The following is a 25,714-nucleotide window of genomic DNA, read 5'->3' on the forward strand; positions in this document are numbered from 1 at the left end:
AGGGGACTTTTTATGCTTGACCAATGGACTTTGTTATTCGGGGGACTTTGGTATACTCGATCAGGGACTTTGTTATACTCGACCATGGGACTTTGTTATACGCGATCAGGGACTTTTTATACTCGACCAGAGGACTTTGTTATCTATCAAGACGTCTTTGTTATACTCGATCAGGGGACTTTGTTATACTCGTTCAGTGGACTTTGTTATACCCTATGAGGGGCCTTTGTTACACTCGATCTCGGTACTTTGTTATACTCGACAAGGGACTTTGATATACGCGATCAGGGACTTTTTATACTCGACCAGAGGACTTTGTTATACTCGATCAGGATATGTTATACTCGATCACAGCTCTTTGTTAAGCTCAACCAGGACTTTGTTATACTCAATCAGGGGACTTTGTTATTCGCGATCAGGGACTTTGTTTTTACCTATTAGGGACTTTGTTATATTCGACCAGGGACTTTCTATTTTGACCAATGGACTTTGTTATACTCAATGAGGGTATTGTTTCGATCATGGACTTTTTTACTCGACCAGAGGACTTAGTTATACTCGATCTGGGGATATGTTATACTCGATCAGGGGACTTTGTTATACTCAGGACTTTGTTATACTCGATCAGGTGACTTTATTATACTCGATCAAGGGACTTTGTTATACTCGATTAGGGGCCTTTGTTATACGCGATGAGGGGCCTTTGTCATGACCAAGGGACTTGCTATACTCGACCAGGGGACTTTGCTATACTCGATGATGGGCCTGTTGTACTCCGACCAGGGACTTTGTTATACTCGATTAGGGGATATGTTACCCGATCAGGGACTTTGTTATACTCGGTTGGGGGACTTTGTTATACTCGATCAGGGACTTTGTTATACTCAACCAGGGACTTTGTTATACTCGATCATGGGACTTTGTTATACTCGATCAGGACTTTGTTATACTCGATTAGGGGCCTTGTTATACTCGATGGGGGCTTTGTCATACTCGACCAGGGGACTGCTGCTACTCGAGAGGGACTTTGTTATACTCAATAGGGGACTTTGTTGTACTCGACCAGGGACTTTGTTATACTCGAACAGGGGATATGTTGTACTCGATTAGGGACTTTGTTATACTCGGTTCAGGGTCTTTGTTATACTCGATTAGGGAACTTTGTTATAAACGATTAGGGAACTTTGTTATACTTGTCCAGGGGCTTTGTTATACTCGATCAAGGGACTTTGTTATACTCGATCAGGAGAATTTGTCCTGGATCAGGGCCCTTTACTATACTCGACCGGGGGATTTTGTTATAATCGATCAGGGGACTTTGTTATGCTCGATCTGGGGACTTTGTTATACTAGGCCAGGGACTTTGTTATACTCGATCAGGGACTTTGTTATACTGGACGAGGGCCTTTGTTATACTCGATCAGGAAATTTGTTATAAACGATCAGGAACTTTGTTATTCTTGTCCAGGGACTTTGTATACCGATCAGGGACTTTGTTATACTCGATCAGGAGACTTTGTTTTACTGGATCAGGGCCCTTCGCTATACTCGATCAGGGGACTTTGTTATACTCGATTAAGGGGACTTTGTTATACTCGATTAGGGGCCTTTGTTATACTCGATGAGGGCTTTGTTATACTCGACCAGGGACTTTATACTCGACCAGGGGACTTTGTTATATACTCGATCAGGGGACTTTGTTATACTCGACCAGGGATTTTTATACTTGATCAGGGACTTTGTTATATTCGATCAGGGACTTTGTATTACTCGATTAGGGCCTTTGTTATACTCGATGAGGGGCTTTGTTTTACTCGACCAGGAGTTTTTATACTTAATCAAGTGACTTTGTTATATTCGATCAGGGAATTTGTTATACTCGCCAGGACTTTGCTATACTCGACCAGGGACTTTGTTATACTCGATCAGGGGACTGTTATACTCGACCAGGATTTTTTATACTTGATCAGGGGACCTTGTTATACTCTATCAGGGACTTTGTTATACTCGAACAGAGGACTTTGTTATACTTGATCAGGATATGTTATACTCGATGAGGACTTTGTTATACTCGATCAGAATTTGTTATACTCGACCAGAAATTTGTTATACTTGATCAGGTTGATATGTTATACTCGATGAGGGACTTTGTTATACTCGACCAGGGACTTTGATATATGCGATCAGGGACTTTTTATACTCGACCAAGAAATTTGTTATACTCGATCAGGATATGTTATACTCGATCACTTCACTTTGTTATGCTCAACCAGGGTACATTGTTATACTCGATCAGGGACTTTTTACACAATCAGGGACTTTGTTATACCCTATTGGGGACTAAGTTATACTCGACCAGGGACTTTTATACTTGACCAATGGACTTTGTTATACTCAATGAGGGCCTTTGTTATAATTCGATCAGGGACTTTTTATACTCGGCCAGAAGACTTAGTTATACTCGATCAGGGATATGTTATACTTGATCAGGGACTTTGTGATACTCAACTAGGGTACTTTGTTATATTCGATTAGAGGCATTTTTTGGACTCGATCAGGGGACTTTGTGATCCTCGAGCAGGTGGGCTTTGTTATACTCGATCAGGAGGCTTTGTTATACTCGATCAGGGACTTTGTTATACTCGATCAGGGGCTTTGTTATACTGGACCGGACTTTGTTACTACTCGATCAGGGGACTTTGTTATACTCGATCAGGACACTTTGTCTTACTGGATCAGAGCCCTTTGCTATATCTCGATCAGGGACTTTGTTATACTCGATTGGGACTTTGTTATACTCGATTAGGGGCCTGTTATACTCGGTGAGGGCTTTGTTATACTCGACGAGGGACTTTCTATACTCGACCAGGGACTTTGTTATACTCGATCAGGGGACTTTGTTATACTCGACCAGGGGATTTTTTATACTTGATCAGGGGACTTTGTTATATTCGATCAGGGACTTTGTTATACTCGACCTGGGGACTTTGATATACTCGTTCAGGGACTTTGTTATAATCGACCAGAGAATTTGTTATACTTGATCAGGTGATATGTTATACTCGATGGGGACTTTGTTATACTCGATCGGGGGACTTTGTTATACTCGACCAGGGACTGTGTTATACGCGATCAGGGGACTTTTATACTCGACCAGAGGACTTTGTTATGCTCAACCAGACGACTTTGTTATACTCGATCAGGGGACTTTGTTACACTCGTTCAGTGGACTTTGTTATACCCTATGAGGGCCTTTGTTACACTCGATCTGGGGACTTTGTTATACTCGACCAGGGACTTTGATATACGCGATCAGGGGACTTTTATACTCGACCAGAGGACTTTGTTATACTCGATCAGGGGATATGTTATACTCGATCACGGCTCTTTGTTAAGCTCAACCAAGGGACTTTGTTATACTCGATCAAGGGACTTTGTTATTCGCGATCAGGGGACTTTTTATACCCTATTAGGGGACTTTGTTATTTTCGACCAGGGACTTTCTATATTTGACCAATGGACTTTGTTATACTCAATGAGGGCCTTTGTTATAACTCGATCATGGGACTTTTTATACTCGACCAGAGGACTTAGTTATACTCGATCTGGGGATATGTTATACTCGATCAGGGACTTTGTTATACTCAAACAGGGACTTTGTTATACTCGATCAGGGGACTAAATTATACTCGATCAGGGGACTTTGTTATACTCGATTAAGGGCCTTTGTTATACTTGATGAGGGGCTTTGTCATACTCGACCAGGGACTTTGCTATACTCGACCAGGGGACTTTGTTATACTCGATGAGGGACTTTGTTGTACTCGACCAGGGACTTTGTTATACTCGATTAGGGGATGATATACTCGATCAGGGGACTTTGTTATACTCGGTTCGGGACTTTGTTATACTCGATCAGGGACTTTGTTATAAACGATTAAGGAACTTTGTTATACTTGTCCAGGGGCTTTGTTATACTCGATCAGGGGACTTTGTTATACTCGATCAGGAGAATTTGTCCAACTGGATCAGGGCCCTTTACTATACTCGACGGGGGATTTGTTATAATCGATCAGGGGACTTTGTTATGCTCGATCTGGGGACTTTGTTATACTAGGCCATGGGACTTTGTTATACTCGATCAGGGACTTTGTTATACTGGACCGAGGGCATCGTTATACTCGATCAGGGAAATTTGTTATATACGATCAGAACTTTGTTATACTTGTCCAGGGGACTTTGTTATTCCCGATCAGGGGACTTTGTTATACTCGATCAGGAGACTTTGTCTTACTGGATCAGGGCCCTTCCTATACTCGATCAGGGGACTTTGTTATACTCGATTAGGGACTTTGTTATACTCGATTAGAGGGCCTTTGTTATACTCGATGAGGGCTTTGTTATACTCGACCAGGACTTTGCTATACTCGACCAGGGACTTTGTTATACTCGATCAGGGGACTTTATTATACTCGACCAGGATTTTTATACTTGATCAGGGACTTTGTTATATTCGATCAGGGGACTTTGTTATACTCGACCAAGGGGACTCTGCTATAGTCGACCAGGGACTTTGTAATACTCGATCAGCGGACTTTGTTATACTCGACCAGGATTTTTTATACTTGATCAGGGACTTTGTTATACTCGATCAGGGGACTTTGTTATACTCGACCAGAGGACTTTGTTATACTTGATCAGGGGTATGTTATACTCGATGAGGGACTTTGTTATACTCGATCAGGGGACTTTGTTATACTCGACCAGAGGAATTTGTTATACTTTATCCATTATATTATACTCGATGAGGGACTTTGTTATACTCGACCAGGGGACTTTGATATACGCGATCAGGGGACTTTTTATACTCGAAAAGGACTTTGTTATACTCGATCAGGGGATATGTTATACTCGATCAAGTCACTTTGTTATGCTCAACCAGGGACATTGTTATACTCGGTTCAGCGGACTTTGTTATACTCGATCAGGGGACTTTGTTATACTCAGCCAGGGGACTTTGTTATACTCGATCAAGGGACTTTGTTATACTCAATCAGGGACTTTGTTATACTCGATTAGGGGCTTTGTTATACTCGATAAGGGCTTGTCATACTCGACAGGGGACTTTGCTATACTCGACCAGGGGACTTTGTCATACTCAATGGGGGACTTTGTTGTACTCGACCAGGACTTTGTTATACTCGATCAGGGATATGTTATACTCGATCAGGGGACTTTGTTATACTCGGTTCAGGGTCTTTGTTATACTCGATCAGTGATCTTTGTTATAATCGATCAGGGAACTTTGTTATACTTATCAGGGGCTTTGTTATACTCGATCAGGAGAATTTGTCTTACTGGATGAGGCCCTTTCTACTATACTCGACCGGGGATTTTGTTATAATCGATTAGGGAGTTTGTTATGCTCGATCTAGGGACTTTGTTATACTAGGCCAGGGGACTTTGTTATACTCGATCCGGGGACTTTATTTACTGCACCAAGGGACTTTGTTACTCGATCAGGAACTTTGTTATAAACGATCAGGGAACTTTGTTATACTTGTCAGGGGACTTTGTTATACTCGATCAGGGGACTTTGTTATACTCGATCAGGAGACTTTGTCTTACTGGATCAGGGCCTTTATACTCGATCAGGGACTTTGTTATACTCAATTAGGGACTTTGTTATACTCGATTAGGGGCCTTTGTTATACTCGATGAGGGGGCTTTGTTATACTTGACCAGGAGACTTTGCTATACTCGACCAGGGACTTTGTTATACTCGATCAGGGGACTTTGTTTTACTCGACCAGGGGATTTTATACTTAATCAAGTGACTTTGTTATATTCGATCAGGGACTTTGTTATACTCGCCAGGACTTTGCTATATATCGACCAGAGGACTTTGTTATAGTCGATCAGGGGACTTTGTTGTACTCGACCAGAGTTTTTATACTTGATCAGGGACCTTGTTATATATCAGGGACTTTGTTATACTCGAACAGAGGACTGTTATACTTGATCGGGATATGTTATACTCGATGAGGGACTTTGTTATACTCGATCAGGGAATTTGTTATACTCGACCAGAAATTTGTTATACTTGATCAGGTTGATATGTTATACTCGATGAGGGACTTTGTTATACTCGACCAGGGGACTTTGATATATGCGATCAGGGGACTTTTTATACTCGACCAAGACTTTGTTATACTCGATCAGGGAATATGTTATACTCGATCACTTCACTTTGTTATGCTCAACCAGGGTACATTGTTATACTTGATCAGGAGACTTTGTTATATGCAATTTGGGGACTTTGTTATACCTATTAGGGGACTTTGTTATACTCGACCAGTGGACTTTTAATACTTGACCAATGGACTTTGTTATACTCAATGAGGGCTTTGTTATAACTCGATCAGGGGACTTTTTATATTCGTCAGAGGACTTAGTTATACTCGATCAGGGATATGTTATACTTGATCAGGGGACTTTGTTATACACAACTAGGGACTTTGTTATATACGATTAGAGCATTTTTGGACTCGATCAGGGACTGTGATCCTCGAGCAAGTGGGCTTTGTTATACTCGATCAGGGGCTTTGTTATACTCGATGAGGGACTTTGCTATACTCGACAAAGGGACTTTGTTATACTCAAGCAGGGCTTTGTTATACTCGATAAGGACTTTGTTATACTCGATCAGGAGGCTTTGTTGTACTCGATCAGGGGACTTTCTATACTCGACCAGGGACTTTGTTATACTCGAGCAGGGGCTTTGTTATACTCGATTAGGGACTTTGTTATACTCGATCAGGAGGCTTTGTTGTACTCGATCAGGGGACTTTGTAATACTCGATCCGGAGACTTTGTTATACTTGATTGGGGACTTTGTTATACTCGATCGGGGACTTTGTTATACTCGATCAGAGGACTTTGTTATACTCGCCAGGGGCCTTTGTTATACTCGATTAGAAAACTTTGTTAAACTCGACCAGGAGACTGTGTTTTTACTCGATTAGGGACTTTCTTATACTTCACTAGGGACCTTGTTGTACTCGATCAGGATATGTTATACTCGATCGGAGACTTTGTTATACTTGATTAGGGGACTGTTATACTCGACCAGGGCCTTTGTTATACTCGATCAGGGACTTTGTTATACTCGATTAGGTGACTTTGTTACTCGATAAGGTTAATTTGTTATACTCGGTTCAGGGACTTTGTTATACTCGTCCATGGGGCTTTGTTTACTCAATCTGGGGACTTTGTTATACTCGATCAGGAGCCTTTGTTTTACTCGATTAAGGCCCTTTGTTATACTCGACCAGGGACGTTGTTACAATCGATCAGGAGAAATTGTTATACTCGATCAGGGGACTTTTTATACTCGATCAAGGGTACTTTTGTTATACTCGATTAGGGAACTTTGATATACTCGACCAGGGACTTTGTTATACTCGATCAGGCGGCTCGATCTCAGAACTTTGTTATACTCGATGAGGGGCTGTTATACTCGATCAGGAGGCTTTGTTGTACTCGATCAGGGGACTTTGCTATACTCGACCAGGGACTTCGATATACTCGAGCAGGGGCGTTGTTATACTCGATCAGGGGACTTTGTTATACTCGATCAGGGGACTTTGTCTTACTCGATCAGGGTCTTTGTAATACTCGATCAGGAGACTTTGTTATACTTGATCAGGCGGCTTTGTTATACTCGATCTGGGGACTTTGTTATACTCGATGAGGGCCTTTGTTATACTCGATTAGAAACTTTGTTATACTCGACCAGGAGACTGTGTTTTACTCGATTAGGGACTTTGTTATACTCCACTAGGGACTTTGTTGTACTCGATCAGGATATGTTATACTAGATCAGGGACTTTGTTATACTCGGTTAAGGGACTGTTATATCGTCCAAAGGGCTGTCATACGATCAGGGGACTTTGTTATACTCGATCAGGGACTTCGTCTTTCTCGATCAGGGCCCTTTGTTATACTCGACCAGGGACGTTGTTATAATCGATCAGGAGAATTTGCTATACTCGATAAGGGGACTTTGTTATACTCGATAAGAATTTGTTCTACTCGATAAGGGACTTTGTTAGGCTCGAACAGGGGACTTTGTTATACTCGATCAGGGCTTTGTCTTACTCGATCAGGGACTTTGTAATACTCGATTAGGGGACTTTGTTATACTCGATCAGGCGGCTTTGTTATACTCGATCTGGGGACTTTGTTATACTCGATGAGGGCGCTGTTATACTCGATTAGAAACTTTGTTATACTCGACCAGGAAACTGTGTTTTACTCGAATAGGGGACTTTGTTATACTCCACTAGGGACTTTGTTGTATTCTCGATCGATCAGGGCCCTTTGTTATACTCGACCAGGGACGTTGTTATAATCGATCAGGAATTTGCTATACTCGATAAGGGACTTTGTTATACTCGATAAAAGATTAATTTGTTATACTCGATAAGGGGACTTTGTTGAATCGAACAGGGGACTGTTATACTCGACCAGGGACTTTTTATACTCGATTAGGCGGCTTTGTTATACTCGATCTGGGACTTTGCTATACTCGATGGGGGCCTTTGTTATACTCGATCAGGGCCTTTGTTATACTCGATTAGGGGACTTTGTTATACTCGACTAGGGGACTTTGTTATACTCGATCAGGGTACTTTGTAAAATCGACCAGAGGACTTTGTTATACTCGATGAGGGCCTCTGTTATACTCGATCAGGGGACTTTGTTATACTCGACGAGAGGACTTTGTTATATTCGATGAGGCGGCTTTGTTATACTCGTTCAGGACTTTCTTTTTACTCGATGAGGGCTTTTGTTATACTCAATCAGGGGCCTTTGTTATACTGAGATGGGGACTTTCTTATACTCGGTTCAGGGGACTTTGTTATACTCGTCCAAGGGCTTTGTTATACTCGATTAGGTGACTTTGCTATACTCGACCAGGGGACTTTGTTATTCTCGATCAGATGACATTTAACTATAAGTGGTATTTGATATAGATGAGGCGCCATATATGAGGACACTTTGTCTTACTAGTTCAGGGCCCTTTGATATATCAACCAGGGACGTTGTTATAATCGATCAGAGAATCTGTTATACTCGATCAGGGACTTTGTTATACTCGATCAGGTAGTTTTGTTATACCTGAAGGAACTTTGTTATCCTCGATGAGGGCCTTTGTTATACTCGATCAGGGACTTTGTACTATGATTAGGGGCCTTTGTTATACTCGATGAGGGGGCTTTGTTATAATCGACCAGACTTTATACTCGACCAGGGTCTTTGTTATACTCGATCAGGACTTTGTTATACTCGACCAGGATACTTTGTAAAATCGACCAGAGGACTTTGTTACCTGATGAGGGACTTTGTTATACCTCGAACAGAGACTTTGTTATAGTTGATCAGGGATATGTTATACTCGATGAGGGACTCTTTGTTATACTCGATCAGGAAATTTGTTATACCTTGACCAGAGGAATTTGTTATAATTGATCAGGTTGATATGTTATACCCGATGAGGGGACTTTGTTATACTCGACCAGGACTTTGATATATGCGATCAGGGACTTTATACTCAAACAAAGGACTTTGTTATACTCGATCAGGGAATATGTTATACTCGATCACTTCACTTTGTTATGCTCAACCTGGGTACATTGTTATACTCGATCAGGGACTTTGTTATATGCAATTGGGGGACTTTGTTATACCCTATTAGGGACTTTGTTATACTCGACCAGTGGACTTTTAATACTTGACCAATGGACTTTGTTATACTCAATGAGGGCCTTTGTTATAACTCGATCAGGGATATATACTTGATCAGGGACTTTGTTATACACAACTAGGGACTTGTTATATTCGATTAGAGGCATTTTTGGACTCGATCAGGGACTTTGTGATCCCTCGAGGGTGAGCTTTGTTATACTCGATGAGGGACATTGCTATACTCGACAAGGGACTTTGTTATACCCAAGCAAGGGCTTTGTTGTACTCGATAAGGGACTTTGTTACACTCATCAGGAGGCTTTGTTGCACTCGATCAGGGGACTTTGCTATACTCGACCAGGGACTTTGTTATACAGGGGCCTGTTATACTCGATTAGGGACTTTGTTATACTCGATCAGGAGGCTTTGTTGTACTCGATCAGGGGACTTTGCTATACTCGACCAGGGACTTTGATATACTCGAGCAGGGGCGTTGTTATACTCGATCAGGGGACTTTGTTATACTCGATCAGGACTTTGTCTTACTCGATCAGGGACGTTGTAATACTCGATCAGAGACTTTGTTATACTTGGTTAGGACTCTTTGTTATACTCGATCAGGGACTTTGTTATACCTCGATCAGAGGATTTTGTTATACTCGCCAGGGGCCTTGTTATACTCGATTAGAAAATTTTCCTATACTCGACCAGAGACTGTGTTTACTCGATTAGGGACTTGTTATACCCACTAGGACTTTGTTGTACCCGATCAGGGATATGTTATACTCGATCAGGAGACTTTGTTATACTTGATTAGGACTTTGTTATACTCGACCAGGGACTTTGTTATACTCGATCAGGACTTTGTTATACTCGATTGGGACTTTATACTCGATAAGGTTAATTTGTTATATCGGTTCAGGGACTTTGTTATACTCGTCCAGGGGGCTTTGTTATACTCAATCTGGGGACTTTGTTATACTCGATCAGGAGCCTTTGTTTTACTCGATTAGGACCCTTGTTATACTCGACCAGGGACGTTGTTACAATCGATCAGGAGAAATTGTTATACTCGATCAGGACTTTTTTATTCGATCAGGTACTTTTGTTATACCTCGATAAGGGAACTTTGATATACTCGACCAGGACTTTGTTATACTCGATAAGGAATTTGTTATTCGATAAGGGACCTTTGAGACTCGAACAGGGACTTTGTTATACTCGACCAGACTTTGTTATACCTCGATCAGGCGGCTGTTATACCGATCTGGGGACTTTGTTATACTCGATGAGGGCTTTGTTATACTTGATTAGAAAACTTTGTTCTTTGTACCAGGAGACTGTGTTTACCCGATTAGGGACTTGTTATACTCCACTAGGGACTTTGTTGTACTCGATCAGGGATATGTTATACTAGATCAGGACTTGTTATACTCGGTTAGGGGACTTTGTTATACCCGTCCCAGGGGCTTTGTCATAACGATCAGGGAATTTGATACTCGATCAGGGGACTCGTCTTTCTCGATCAGGCCCTTGTTATACTCTCGACCAGGGACGTTGTTATAATCGATCAGGAGAATTTTATACTCGATAAGGGACTTTGTTATACTCGATAAGGGAATTTGTTCTACCCGATAAGGGGACTTTGTTAGGTCAACAGGGACTTTGTTATACCCGACCAGGGGATTTTTATACTCGATTAGGCGGCTTTGTTATACTCGATCTGGGACTTTGCTACTCGATGAGGGCCTTTGTTATACCGATCAGCCTTTGTTATACTGAAGGGACTTTGTTATACTCGACCAGGACTTGTTATACTCGATCAGGGTACTTTGTAAAATCGACGAGGACTTTGTTATACTCGATGAGGGCCTTTGTTATACTCGATCAGGGGACTTTGTTATACTCGACGAGAGGACTTTGTTATATTCGATGAGGCGGCTTTGTTATACTCGATCAGGACTTTCTTTACTCGATGAGGGGCTTTGTTATACTCGATCGGGGCCTTAGTTATACTAGATGAGGGACTCTTTATACTCGGTTCAGGGGACTTTGTTATACCTAACTGGCGGGCTTTGTTATACTCGATTAGGTGACTTTGCTATACTCGACCAGGGGACTTTGTTATTCTCGATCAGATGACATTCTTATACTCGATCAGGGAACTTTGTTATACCTCGATGAGGGCCTGTTATACCCATGAGGACACTTTGTCTTACTAGTTCAGGGCCTTTGATATATTCGACCAGGGGATTGTTATAATCGATCAGGAGAATCTGTTATACTCGATCAGGGACTTTGTTATACTGATCAGGTTTTGTTATACTCGATCAGGAACTTTGTTATCCTCGATGAGGGCCTTTGTTATACTCGATCAGGACTTTTATAATTTGAGGGCCTTTGTTATACTCGATGAGGGTGCTTTGTTATAATCGACCAGGGACCTTTTTATACTCGACCAGGACTTTGTTATACTCGATCAGGGATTTGTTATACTCGACCAGGATACGTAAAATCGACCAGAGGACTTTGTTATACTCGATGAGGCCTTTGTTATACTCGATCAGGGACTTTGCTATACTCGACGAGGGACTTGTTATATTCGATGAAACGTCTTTGTTATACTCGATCAGACCTTTGTTTTACTCGATGAGGGCTTTTGTTATACTCGATCAGGGCCTTTGTTATACTAGATGAGGGGACTTTTATACTCAGTCTAGGGACTTTATACTCGTAAAAGGGCTTTGTTATACTCGATCAGGGGACTTTGTTATACTCGATCAGGGGACGTTGTCGTACCGATCAGGACCCTTTGTTATACTCGACCAGGGACGTTGTTATAATCGATCAGGAGAATTTGTTATACTCGATCAGGGACTTTGTTATACCCGATCAGAGGACTTTGTTATACTCGACCAGGACCTTTGTTATACTCGATTAGAAAACTTTGTTATACTCGACCAGGAGACTGTTTACTCGATTAGGGGACTTTGTTATACTCGACCAGGGGCCTTTGTTATACTCGATCAGGGACTTTGTTATACTCGATTAGGGACTTTGTTATTCTCGATAAGTTATAATCGGTTCAGGGACCGGCAGCCTGTCCAGGGGGCTTTGTTATACCCGCATCAGGGACTTTTGTTATGATCGAGATCAGGAGCCTTTGTTTTACTCGCTAGATTAGGCCTCGTTGTTCCCCATCAGGGACGTTGTTACAATCGACTTATGAATTGGTTACACTCGATCAGGGGACTCGGTTACACTCGATCAGGGTACCTTTGTTTTACCCGGATTAGGAACTTCATATAATTTCCTGACTTAGGGGCCTTTTATACCTTTATCGGGACCCCTTTGGTTACCTGGATTAGGGACTTTATACTGGATATGAATTTGTTATAATTTTATAAGGGGATTTCGTTAGACCTGAACAGTGACCTTTGTTATACACGACCAGGGACTTATACCTTTATTAGGCGGCTTTTATATACCTGATCTAAAATTGTTATACTTTGACTAGAGACTGTGTTTTACCCGATTAGGGGACTTTGTTATACCCACTAGGGACTTTCGTGCTCGATCAGGGAGTTATGTTAAATTTCACCTAGGGACTTTGTTATGCTCGGTTGTCTACGTGGACCTTTGCTATACTCGGCCCGAAGGGGTTTGTTGTACTCGGGATCAGGGGACTCTTTTGTTATACTCGGGATCAGGGGACTTCTGCTTCCACTCGATCAGGGCCTTTGCTTAAGGATTTCTCGACCAGGACGCTGTTATAATCGCATCAGAGAATTTGTTATACCTGATAAGGTGACTTTATATACCCGATAAGGGAATATGTTCTACCCAATACGCTTTGTTAGGCTGGAACAGGGGACTTGTTATACCTGACCGTGGACCTTTTGTTACACCTGGATTAGGCGGCTTTTGTTGCTATACTAGATCTGGGGGACTTTGTTATACCATGAGGGGCCTTTTGTTATACTCTGATCAGGGGCCTTTGTTATACCATATCAGGGAGTTTTGTTATACCCACTTAGGGCCTTGTACTCTGATCAGGGGCTTTGTTATGTTAATGATCACGGGACTTTTGTTATGTACCTTGGTAGAGATCAGGGGACTTTGCTATACTGGAGCAGGGCTTGGTTGTACTTCGATCAGGGACTTTGTTATACACGATTAGGGAACTTTACATACATGTCCAGGGGGCTGTGTTAGACGGACTTCAGCACTGTTATACCCGATCAGAGACTTTTGTCTTACCGGTTGGCGGCCCTTGCTATACTCGACCGAGGGACTTTGTTATAATCGATCGTGACCTTGCTATGCTCGATCTAGGACTTGTTTATACTGGGCCAGGGAACTTATACTCTGACTTGGGACTTTGTTATACTGGGACCATGTGGGGATTTTTTTACTCTCGATCAGGGGACTTTGTTACACTGGATCAGGCGTCTTTTGGTTATACCTGATGAAGGGACTCTATATATCTTCTGGGACAAGGGACTTTGTTATACCCGATAAGGGAATGGTTAGAGCGCATCAGGGACTTGCTATACCCGGACCAGGGACATTGTTGTTCTCGGGATTAGGGCGGCTTTTAGTTATACTTGATCAGGTGACTTTAAGTTTATACTCGGGATGAAGGGCCTCATACCTAATGAGAGCCCTTGTTATACTAGATCAGGGACTTTGTTATACTTATTAGGAGCCTTTTTAATTTGACTATGGTTCTTTAAGATGGCCTGATGAGGGACTTTGCTATAATTAATAGGGGACTTTGTTGTACTCGGGAGCAGGGTGCCGAATACCTGATGAGGGACTTTGTTGGTTCCTGACAAGGGCACTTTGTTATACCTGAATAAGGAGAATTTGTTACACCATAAAGGGACTTTGTTGACTCGAACAGGGACTTTGTTATACCCGACCAGGGACCTTTGTTATACCTCGATTCGGCGGCTTTTATATACCTGATCACGGGACTTCGATGAGGGTTTGTTATACTTTGGAGAGAGGCCTTGTTATACCATATCAGGGACTTAAAATGGACTTTGATGGAGGGGGGCTTCATATACTCGATGAGGGCCTTGTTATACTTGGATCAGGGAATTTTTATACTGACCAGATAGGATTTTGTTATAATTTTATCATCAGGGGACTTTGTTATACCTGACGAGACATTTTTTATACTCTGATCAGGGACTTGCTATACTCAGGCTGAGGACTTAGGGTTATACCTGACACTCGATCAGGATATGTTATACTCGATCAGGGGACTTTGTTATACTCAACCAGGGACTTTTGTTATACTCGATCAGGGGACTTTGTTGTACTCGATCAGGGGACTCTGTTATACTCGATTAGGGCCGTTGTTATACTCAATGAGGGGGCTTTGTCATACTCGACCAGGGACTTTTGCTATACTCGACCAGGGACTTTGTTATACTCGATAAGGGGACTTTGTTGTACTGACCAGGGACTTTGTTATACTCGATCAGATATGTTATACTCGATCAGGGACTTTGTTATACTCGATCAGGAGGCTTTGTTTTACTCGATGAGGGACTTTGCTATGCTCGACCAGGGACTTTTGTTATACACGAGCAGGGGCTTTGTTATACTCGATTAGGGACTTTGTTATACTCGATCAGGAGGCTTTGTTGTACTCGATCAGGGACTTTGCTATACTCGACCAGGTGACTTTGTTATACTCGAGAAGGGGCTTTGTTATACTCGATCAGTTGGGCTTTGTTATACTCGATCAGGACTTTTGCTATTCTCGAAAGGACTTTGTTATAGTCGATTAGGGATTTTGTTATACTCGATTAGGAACTTTGATATACTCGACTAGGGACCTTTGTTATACCGATAAGGGAATTTGTTATACCAATAAGGGACTTTGTTAGACTCGACCAGACTTTGTTATACTCGATCAGGCGGCTTTGTTATACTCGATCTGGGGACTTTGTTATACCTCGATGAGGGGCCTTTGTTATACCTCGATTAGAAAATCTTGTTATAACTCGACCAGGACTGTGTTTACTCGATTAGGGACTTTGTTATACTCCACTAGAGACTTTGTTGTACTCGATCAGATATGTTATACTAGATCAGGGACTTTGTTATACTCGGTTCAGGGACTTTGTTATACCGTCCAAGGGCTTTGTCATACCGATCAGGACTTTGTTATACTCGATCAGGGACTTCGTCTTTCTCGATCAGGGCCCTTTGTTATACCTCGAACAGGACGTTATTATAATCGATCAGGAGAATTTGTTATACTGATCGACTTTGTTATACTCGATAGGAATTTGTTCTACTCGATAAGGACTTTGTTAGGCCGAAGACTTGTTATACTCGACCAGACTTTGTTATACTCGATGAGGCCTTTTATACCGATCAGGGCCTTTGTTATACTATATCAGACTTTGTTATACCTACTTAGGCCTTTTTTGTACTCGATCAGGGCCTTTGTTATACACGATCACGGGACTTTGTTATACCAGATCAGGACTTTTTATACTCGAGCAGGGGCTTTGTTATACTCTGATCAGGGACTTTGTTATACACGATCGGGGAACTTATACTTGTCCAGGGCTGTGTTATACTTTGATCAGGTGACTTTGTTATACCCGATCAGGAGATTTTTGCCTTACTGGTTAGGGCCTTTGCATATACTCGACCGGACTTTGTTATAATCGATCAGGACTTTTTATGCTCGATCTAGGACTTTGTTATACCCAGGGACTTTTTATTACCGATCAGGACTTTGTTATACTGGACCATAATTTTTTACTCGATCAAGGGACTTTTTTTTACTCGATCAGGGGACTTTGTTATACTCGATCAAGCGACTTTTGTTATACTCGATCAGGGGACTTTGTTATACTCGACCAGGGGCCTTTATTATACTCGATTAGGTGACTTTGTTATACTCGATAAGGGGACTTTGTTATACTCGACCAGGGGACTTTGTTATTCTCGATTAGGCGACTTTCTTATACTCGATTAGGGGACTTTGTTATACTCGATGAAGGGCTTTTGTTATACTCAATGAGGAGCCTTTGTTATACTAGATCAGGGGACTTTGTTATACTCGATTAGGGGCCTTTTTTTGGACTCGATCAGTGGTCTTTGTTATACTCGATGAGGGGACTTTGTTATACTCGATCAGGGGACTTTGTTGTACTCGAGGAGGGGGGTTTGTAATACTCGATCAGGGGACTTTGTTATACTCCAACAGGAGGCTTTGTTATACTCGATCAGGTGACTTGGCAATACTCGACTAGGGGACTTTTGTTATACTCGATCAAGGGACTTTGTTATACTCGACCAGGGGCCTTTGTTATACTCGATTAGGGGACTTTGTTATTCCTGATAAGGGTACTTTGTTATACTCGATAAGGGGAATTTGTTATACTCGTTAAAGGGACTTTGTTAGACTCGAACAGGGGACTTTGTTATACTCGACCAGGGGACTTTGTTATACTCGATTCGGCGGCTTTGTAATACTCGATCTGGGGACTTTGTTATTCTCGATGAGGGGCCTTTGTTATACTCGATGAGGGGCCTTTGTTTTACTAGATCAGGGGACTTTAAATACTCGAGCAGGGGGCTTTGTTATACTCGATGAGGGGCCTTTGTTATACTCGATCAGGGGACTTTTTTATACTCGATGAGGGCCTTTGTTATATTCGATCAGGGGACTTTGTTATACTCGACGAGGGACTTTCTTATACTCGATCGGGGGACTTTTTTATACTCGACCAGAGGACTTTGTTATACTCGATCAAGGGATATGTTGTACTCGATGAGGGGACTTTGTTATACTCAACCAGGGGACTTTGTTATACTCGATCAGGGGACTTTGTTATACTCGATCAGGGGACTTTGTTATACTCGATTAGGGGCCTTTGTTATACTCGATGAAGGGGCTTTGTAATACTCGATCAGGGGACTTTGTTGTACTCTAACAGGAGGCTTTGTTAAACTCGATCAGGGGACTTTGCAATACTCGACCAGGGGACTTTTGTTATACTCGATCAAGGGACTTTGTTATACTCGATCAGGGAACTTTGTTATACTCGATTAGGGGCCTTTGTTACACTCGATGAGGGGGCTTTGTTATACTCTACCAGAGGACTTTGCTATACTCGACCAGGGGAGTTTGTTATACTCGATTAGGGGACTTTGTTTTACTCGATTAGGGGAATTTGTTATACTCCACTACGGACTTTGTTGTACTCGATCAGGGATATGTTATACTCGTTGAGGGGACTTTGGTGTACTCGGTTCAGGGGACTTTGTTATACTCGTCCAGGGGGCTTTGTTATACTCGATCAGAGGACTTTGTTATACTCGATCAGGGGACTTTGTTATACTCAACCAGGGGTCTTTGTTATACTCGATCAGAGGACTTTGTTATACTCGATCAGGGGACTTTGTTATACTCGACCCGGGGACTTTTTACTACTCGATCAGGGGACTTTGTTATACTCGACCAGAGGACTTTTGTTATAATTGATCAAGTGATGTGTTATACTCGATCAGGGGAGTTTGTTATATTCAATCAGAGGACTTTGTTATACTCAAACAGGGGCCTTTGTTATACTCTATAAGAAAACTTTGTTATACTCGACCAGGAGACTTTGTTAGACTCGATTAGGGGACTTTGTTATACTCCACTAGGCACTTTGTTGAACTCGATCAGGGGATATGTTATACTCGATTAGGGGACTTTGTTGTACTCGGTTCAGGGGACTTTGTTATACTCGTTCAGGGGGATTTGTTATACTCGATCATGGGACTTTTTTATACTCGATCAGGGGACTTTGTCTTACTCGATCAGGGGACTTTGTTATACTCGATCAGGGGACTTTGTTATAGTTGATTAGGGGACTTTGTTATACTCGATCAGGGGACTTTGTTATGCTCGGTCAAAGGACTTTGTTATACTCGACCAGGGGCCTTTGTTATACTCGATTAGAAAACTTTGTTATACTCGACCAGGAGACTGTGTTTTACTTGATTAGGGAACTTTGTTATACTCCACTAGGGACTTTGTTGTACTCGATCAGGGGATATGTTATACTCGTCCAGGGGGCTTTGTTATACTCGATAAGGGGAATTTGTTATACTCGATAAGGGGACTTTGTTAGACTCGAAAGGGGGACTTTCTTATACTCGACCAGGGGACTTTGTTATACTCGATTTGGCGGTTTGTTATACTCGATCAGGAATTTGTTATACTCGATGGGGGCCTTTGTTATACTCGATCAGGCCTTTGTTATACTATATCAGGATTTTGTTATACCCGCTTAGGGGCCTTATTTGTACTCGATCAAGGACTTTGTTATACCTCGACCAGGCCCTTTGTTATTCTCGATTAGGGACTTTGTTATTCCTGGAAGGTACTTTGTTATACCTCGATAAGGAGAATTTGTTATACTCGATAAAGGGACTTTGTTAGACCCGAACAGGTAACTTTGTTATACTCGACCAGGGACTTTGTTATACTCGATTTGGCAGCTTTGTTACACTCGATCACGGGACTTTGTTATACTCGACCAGGAGACATTTCTATACTTGATGAGGGACTTTTTATACTCAATGAGGGCCTTTGTTATAACTCGATCAGGGGACTTTTTATACCGCCCAGAGGACTTAGTTATACTCGATCAGGGCTATGTTATACTCGATCAGGGACTTTGTTATACTCAACCAGGGGACTTTGTTATACTCGATCAGGAACTTTGTTGTAGTTGATCAGGTGACTTGTTATACCTCGATTAGGGCCTTGTTATACTCAATAAGGGGCTTGTCATACTCGACCAGGGACTTTGCTATACTCGACCAGGGACTTTGTTATACTCGATGAGGGATATGTTATACTCGATCAGGGGACTTTGTTATACTCGAGCGTGGGTTTTGTTATACTCGATCTGGAGGCTTTGTTATACTCGATGAGGGGACTTTGCTATACTCGACCAGGGACTTTGTTATACCTCGAGCAGGGAGCTTTGTTATACTCGATTAGGGACTTTGTTATACTCGATCAGGAGGCTTTGTTGTACTCGATCAGGACTTTGCTATACTCGACCAGGGACTTTGTTATACTCGAGCCGGGGGCTTTTTTATACCCAATCAGGAGGTTTTGTTATACTCGATCAGGGACTTTGCTATTCTCGAAAAGTGGACTTTGTTATAGTCGATTAGGGACTTTGTTATACTCGACTAGGAACTTTTTATACTTGACCAATGGACTTGATATACTCGATGAGGGCCTTTGTTATACTCGATGAAGGGACTTTGTTATACCTCACAGGGACTTTGTTATACTCGATCAGGGACTTTTTATACTCACGAGAGGACTTTGTTATACTCAATCAGGAGATATGTTGTACTTGATCAAGGGACTTTGTTATACTCATCCAGGGACGTGGTTATACTCGATCAGGGACTTTGTTATACTAAATCAGGGGAATATGTTATACTTGATCAGGGACTTTGTTATACTCGATATGGGAACTTTGTTATGCTCATCGAGGGGCTTTTTATACTCGATCAGGGACTTTGTTATACTCGATAAGGGTTCTTGTCTTCCTCGGTCAGGGCCCTTTGCTATACTCGACCGGGGACTTTTGTTATAATCGACCAGGACTTTGTTATATTCGATCAGGGAACTTTGTTATACTGACCAAGGGACTTTGTTATACTCGATCAGGACCTTTGTTATAAACGATCAGGAACTTTATACTTGTCCAGGGACTTTGTTACTACTCGATCAGGGGACTTTGTTATACTCGATCAGGAGACTTGTCTTACTTGATCAGGCCCTTGCTATACCTTCGACCAGGGACTTTGTTATACTCGATCAGGGACTTTGTTATACCTGACCAGGGATTTTTATACTTGATCAGGGACTTTGTTATATTCGATCAGGACTTTGTTATACTCGACCTGGGGACTTTGATATACTTGTTCAGGGACTTTGTTATAATCCCAGAGGAATTTGTTATACTTGATCAGGTGATATGTTATACTCGATGAGGGACTTTGTTATACTCGATCAGGGACTTTGTTATACTCGACCAGGGACTTTGTTATACGCGATCAGGGGACTTTTTATACTCGACCAGAGGACTTTGTTATGCTCAACCAGACGACTTTGTTATACTCCGATCAGGGACTTTGTTATACTCGTTCAGTGGACTTTGTTATACCCTGAGGGCTTTTGTTACACTCGATCTGGGGACTTTGTTATACTCGACCAGGGACTTTGATATACGCGATCAGGGGATTTTTATACTCGACCAGAGGACTTTGTTATACTCGATCAGGGGATATGTTATACTCGATCACGGCTCTTTGTTGCTCAACCAGGGACTTTGTTATACTCGATCAGGGACTTTGTTATTCGCAATCAGGGGACTTTGTTATACCCTATTAGGGGACTTTGTTATATTCGACCAGGGACTTTCTATATTTGTCCAATGGACTTTGTTATACTCAATGAGGGCCTTTGTTATAACTCGATCATGGGACTTTTTATACTCGACCAGAGGAATTAGTTATACTCGATCTGGGGATATGTTATACTCGATCAGGGACTTTGTTATACTCAAACAGTGGACATTGTTATACTCGATTAGGGGCCTTGTTATACTCGACCAGAGGAATTTGTTATACTGATCAGGTAGATATGTTATACTCGTGAGGGGACTTGTTATACTCGACCAGGGGACTTTGATATATGCGATCAGGGGACTTTTTATACTCGACCAAATGACTTTGTTATACTCGATCAGGGATATGTTATACTCGATCACTTCACTTTGTTATGCTCAACCAGGTACATTGTTATACTCGATCAGACTTTATTATACTCGATCAGGGACTTTGTTATACTCGATTAGGGCCTTTGTTATACTCGATGAGGGGGCTGTCATACTCGACCAGGGACTTTGCATACTCGACCAGGGTCTTTGTTATACCTCGATGAGGACTTTGTTGTACTCGACCAGGGACTTTGTTATGCTCGATTAGGGGATATGTTATACTCGATCAGGGACTTTGTTATACTCGGTTCGGGGACTTTGTTATACTCGATCAGACTTTGTTATACTCAACCAGGACTTTGTTATACTCAACCAGGGACTTTGTTATACTCGATCATGGGACTTTGTTATACTCGATCAGGGACTTTGTTATACTCGATTAGGGCCTTTGTTATACCTGATGAGGGGGCTTTTTCATACTCGACCTGGGGACTTTGCTATACTCGACCAGGGACTTTGTTATACTCAATGAGAGGACTTGTACTCGACCAGGACTTTGTTATACTCGATCAGGGATATGTTGTACTCGATCAGGGACTTTCTTATACTCGGTTCAGGGTTCTTGTTATACTCGATCAGGAACTTTGTTATAAACGATTAGGAACTTTGTTATACTTGTCCAAGGGCTTTGTTATACTCGATCAGGGGACTTTGTTATACTCGATCAGGAGAATTTGTCCTACTGGATCAGGCCCTTTACTATACCTCGACCGGGGATATTATTATAATCGATCAGGGACTTTGTTATGCTCGATCTGGGGACTTTGTTATACCTTGGCCAGGGGACTTTGTTATACTCGATGAGGGACTTTGTTATACTGGACCGAGGGCTTTGTTATACTCGATCAGGGAAATTTGTTATAAACGATCAGGGAACTTTGTTATAATTGTCCAGGGACTTTGTTATACCCGATCAGGGACTTTGTTATACTCGATCAGGAGACTTTGTCTTACTGGATCAGGGCCCTTCGCTATACTCGATCAGGGACTTTGTTATACTCGATTAGGGGACTTTGTTATACTCGATTAGGGGCCTTTTTATACTCGATGAGGGGCTTTGTTATACTCGACCAGGAGACTTTGCTATACTCACCAGGGGACTTTATTATACTCGATCAGGGACTTTGTTATACTCCCAACGGGATTTTTATACTTGATGAGGACTTTGTTATATTCGATAAGGGGACTTTGTTATACTCGACCATGGGACTCTGCTATAGTCGACCAGGGGACTGTTATACTCGATCAGCGGACTTTGTTATACTCGACCAGGGATTTTTATACTTGATCAGGGACTTTGTTATACTCGACGAGGATTGTTATACTTGATCAGGGATATGTTATACCGATGAGGGACTTTGTTATACTCGATCAGGGGACTTTGTTATACTCGACCAGAGAATTTGTTATACTTGATCAGGTGATATGTTATACTCGATGAGGGACTTTGTTATACTCGACCATGGGACTTTGATATACGCGATCAGAACTTTTTATACTCGAAAAGGGACTTTGTTATACTCGATCAGGGGATATGTTATACTCCATCAAGTCACTTTGTTATGCTCAACCAGGACTTTGTTATACTCGGTTCTGGGGACTTTATACTCGATCAGACTTTGTTATACTCAACCAGGGGACTTTGTTATACTCGATCAAGGGACTTTGTTATACTCGATCAGGGACTTTGTTATACTCGATTAGGGCCTTTGTTATACTCGATGAGGGGGCTTTGTCATACTCGACCAGGGACTTTGCTATACCGACAGGGACTTTGTTATACTCAATGAGACGGATCAACCAGGACTTTGTTATACTCGATCAGGGATATGTTATACTCGATCAGGGGACTTTGTTATACTCGGTTCAGGGGTATATGTTATACTCGATCCGGAGAATTTGTCTTACTGGATGAGGCCCTTTACTATACTCGACCGGGGATTTTGTTATAATCGATCAGAGTTTGTTATGCTCGATCTGGGGACTTTGTTATACTAGGCCAGGGGACTTTGTTATACTCGATCCGGGGACTTTGTTTTACTGGACCAGGGCCTTTGTTATACTCGATCAGGGGACTTTGTTATACTCGATTAGGGACTTTGTTATACTCGATAAGGTTAATTTGTTATACTCGGTTCAGGGGACCTTGTTATACTCGTCCAGGGGCTTTGTTATACTCGATCTGGGGACTTTGTTATACTCGATCAGAGCCTTTGTTTACTCGATTAGGGCCCTTTGTTATACTCGACCAGGGACGTTGTTACAATCGATCAGGAGAATTTGTTATACTCGATCAGGGACTTTGTTATACTCGATCAGGGTACTTTTGTTATACTCGATTTGGGAACTTTTATATGCGACTAGGGACTTTGTTATACTCGATAAGGGGAGTTTGTTAGACTCGAACAGGGGACTTTGTTATACTCGACCAGGGACTTTGTTATACTCGATCAGGCGGCTTTGTTATACTCGATCTGGGGACTTTGTTATACTCGATGAGGGCCTTTGTTATACTCGATTAGGGACTTTGTTATACTCCACTAGGGACTTTGTTGTACTCGATCAGGGGATATGTTATACTAGATCAGGGACTTTGTTATACTCAGTTAAGGGGACTTTGTTATACTCGTTAAAGGGGCTTTGTCATACTCGATCAGGGGACTTTGTTATACTCGATCAGGGGACTTCGTCTTTCTCGATCAGGGCCCTTTGTTATACTCGACCAGGGACGTTGTTATAATCAATCAGGAGAATTTATACTCGATCAGGGACTTTGTTATACTCGATAAGGAATTTGTTCTACTTGATAAGGGACTATGTTATGCTCGAACAGGGACTTTTTAATCGACCAGGGACTTTTTTATACTCGATTAGGCGGCTTTGTTATACTCGATCTGGGACTTTGTTATACTCGATGAGGGGCCTTTGTTATACTCGATCAGGGCCTACACGATTAGGGGACTTTGATACTCGACCAGGGACTTTGTTATACTCGATCAGTACTTTGTAAAATCGACCAGAGGACTTTGTTATACTCGATGAGGGGACTTTGTTATACTCGACGAGTGGACTTTATATTCGATGAGGCGATTTGTTATACTCGATCAGGGACTTTTACCGATGAGGGCTTTGTTATACTCGATCAGGGCCTTTGTTATACTAGATGAGGGACTTTGTTATACTCGGTTCAGGGACTTTGTTATACTCGTCCAAGCGGCTTTGTTATACTCGATCAGGTGACTTTGCTATACTCGCAAAGGGGACTTTGTTATTCTCGATCAGAGGACATTCTTATACTCGATCAGGGTAGTTTGTTATACTCGATCAGGGAACTTTTTATACTCGACCAGGGCCTTTGTTATACTCGATTAGGGACTTTGTTAAACTCGATTAGGGACTTTGTTATACTCGATAAGGCGACTTTTTTAGACTCCGAACAGGGACTTTGTTATACCTCGACCAGGGACATTCTTATACTCGATTAGGCGGCTTTGTTATACTCGATCAGGGCCTTGGTATACTGATGAGGGCCTTTGTTATACTCGATCGGGCCTTTGTTATACTAGATCAGGGGCCATACTCGATCAGCGGACTTTGTTATACTCGAGCAGGAGACTTTTTATATTTGATCAGGGACTTTGTCATACTCGACCAGAGTCCTTTGTTATACTCGATTGGGGCACTTGTTATACTCGATCAGTGGACTTTCCTATATTTGACCAAAGGTCTTTTTATACTTGATGAAGGGCCTTGTTATATTCGATTAGGGACTTTGTTATATTCGACCAGGGGACTTTGTTATACTCGATCAGGGTACTTTGTAAAATCGAGCAGAGGACTTTGGTATACTCGATGAGGGGCCTTGTTATACTCGATGAAGGACTTTGTTATACTCGACAAGGACTTTGTTATATTCGATGAGGAGCTTTGTTATACTCGATGAGGGGACTTTGTTTTACTCGATGATTGGCCTTTGTTATACTCGATCAGCCTTGTTATACTAGGTGAGGGACTTTGTTATACTCGCTTAGGGGCCTTTTTGGACTTGATCAGGGCCTTTGTTATACTCGATCAGGGATTTTGTTATACTCGATCAGGGATTTTTGTTATTTTCGAGCAGGAAGCTTTGT

This window comes from Homarus americanus, unplaced genomic scaffold (assembly GCF_018991925.1).
Source record: "Homarus americanus isolate GMGI-L3 unplaced genomic scaffold, GMGI_Hamer_2.0 scaffold15667, whole genome shotgun sequence".
NCBI classification, from domain to species: domain Eukaryota; kingdom Metazoa; phylum Arthropoda; class Malacostraca; order Decapoda; family Nephropidae; genus Homarus; species Homarus americanus.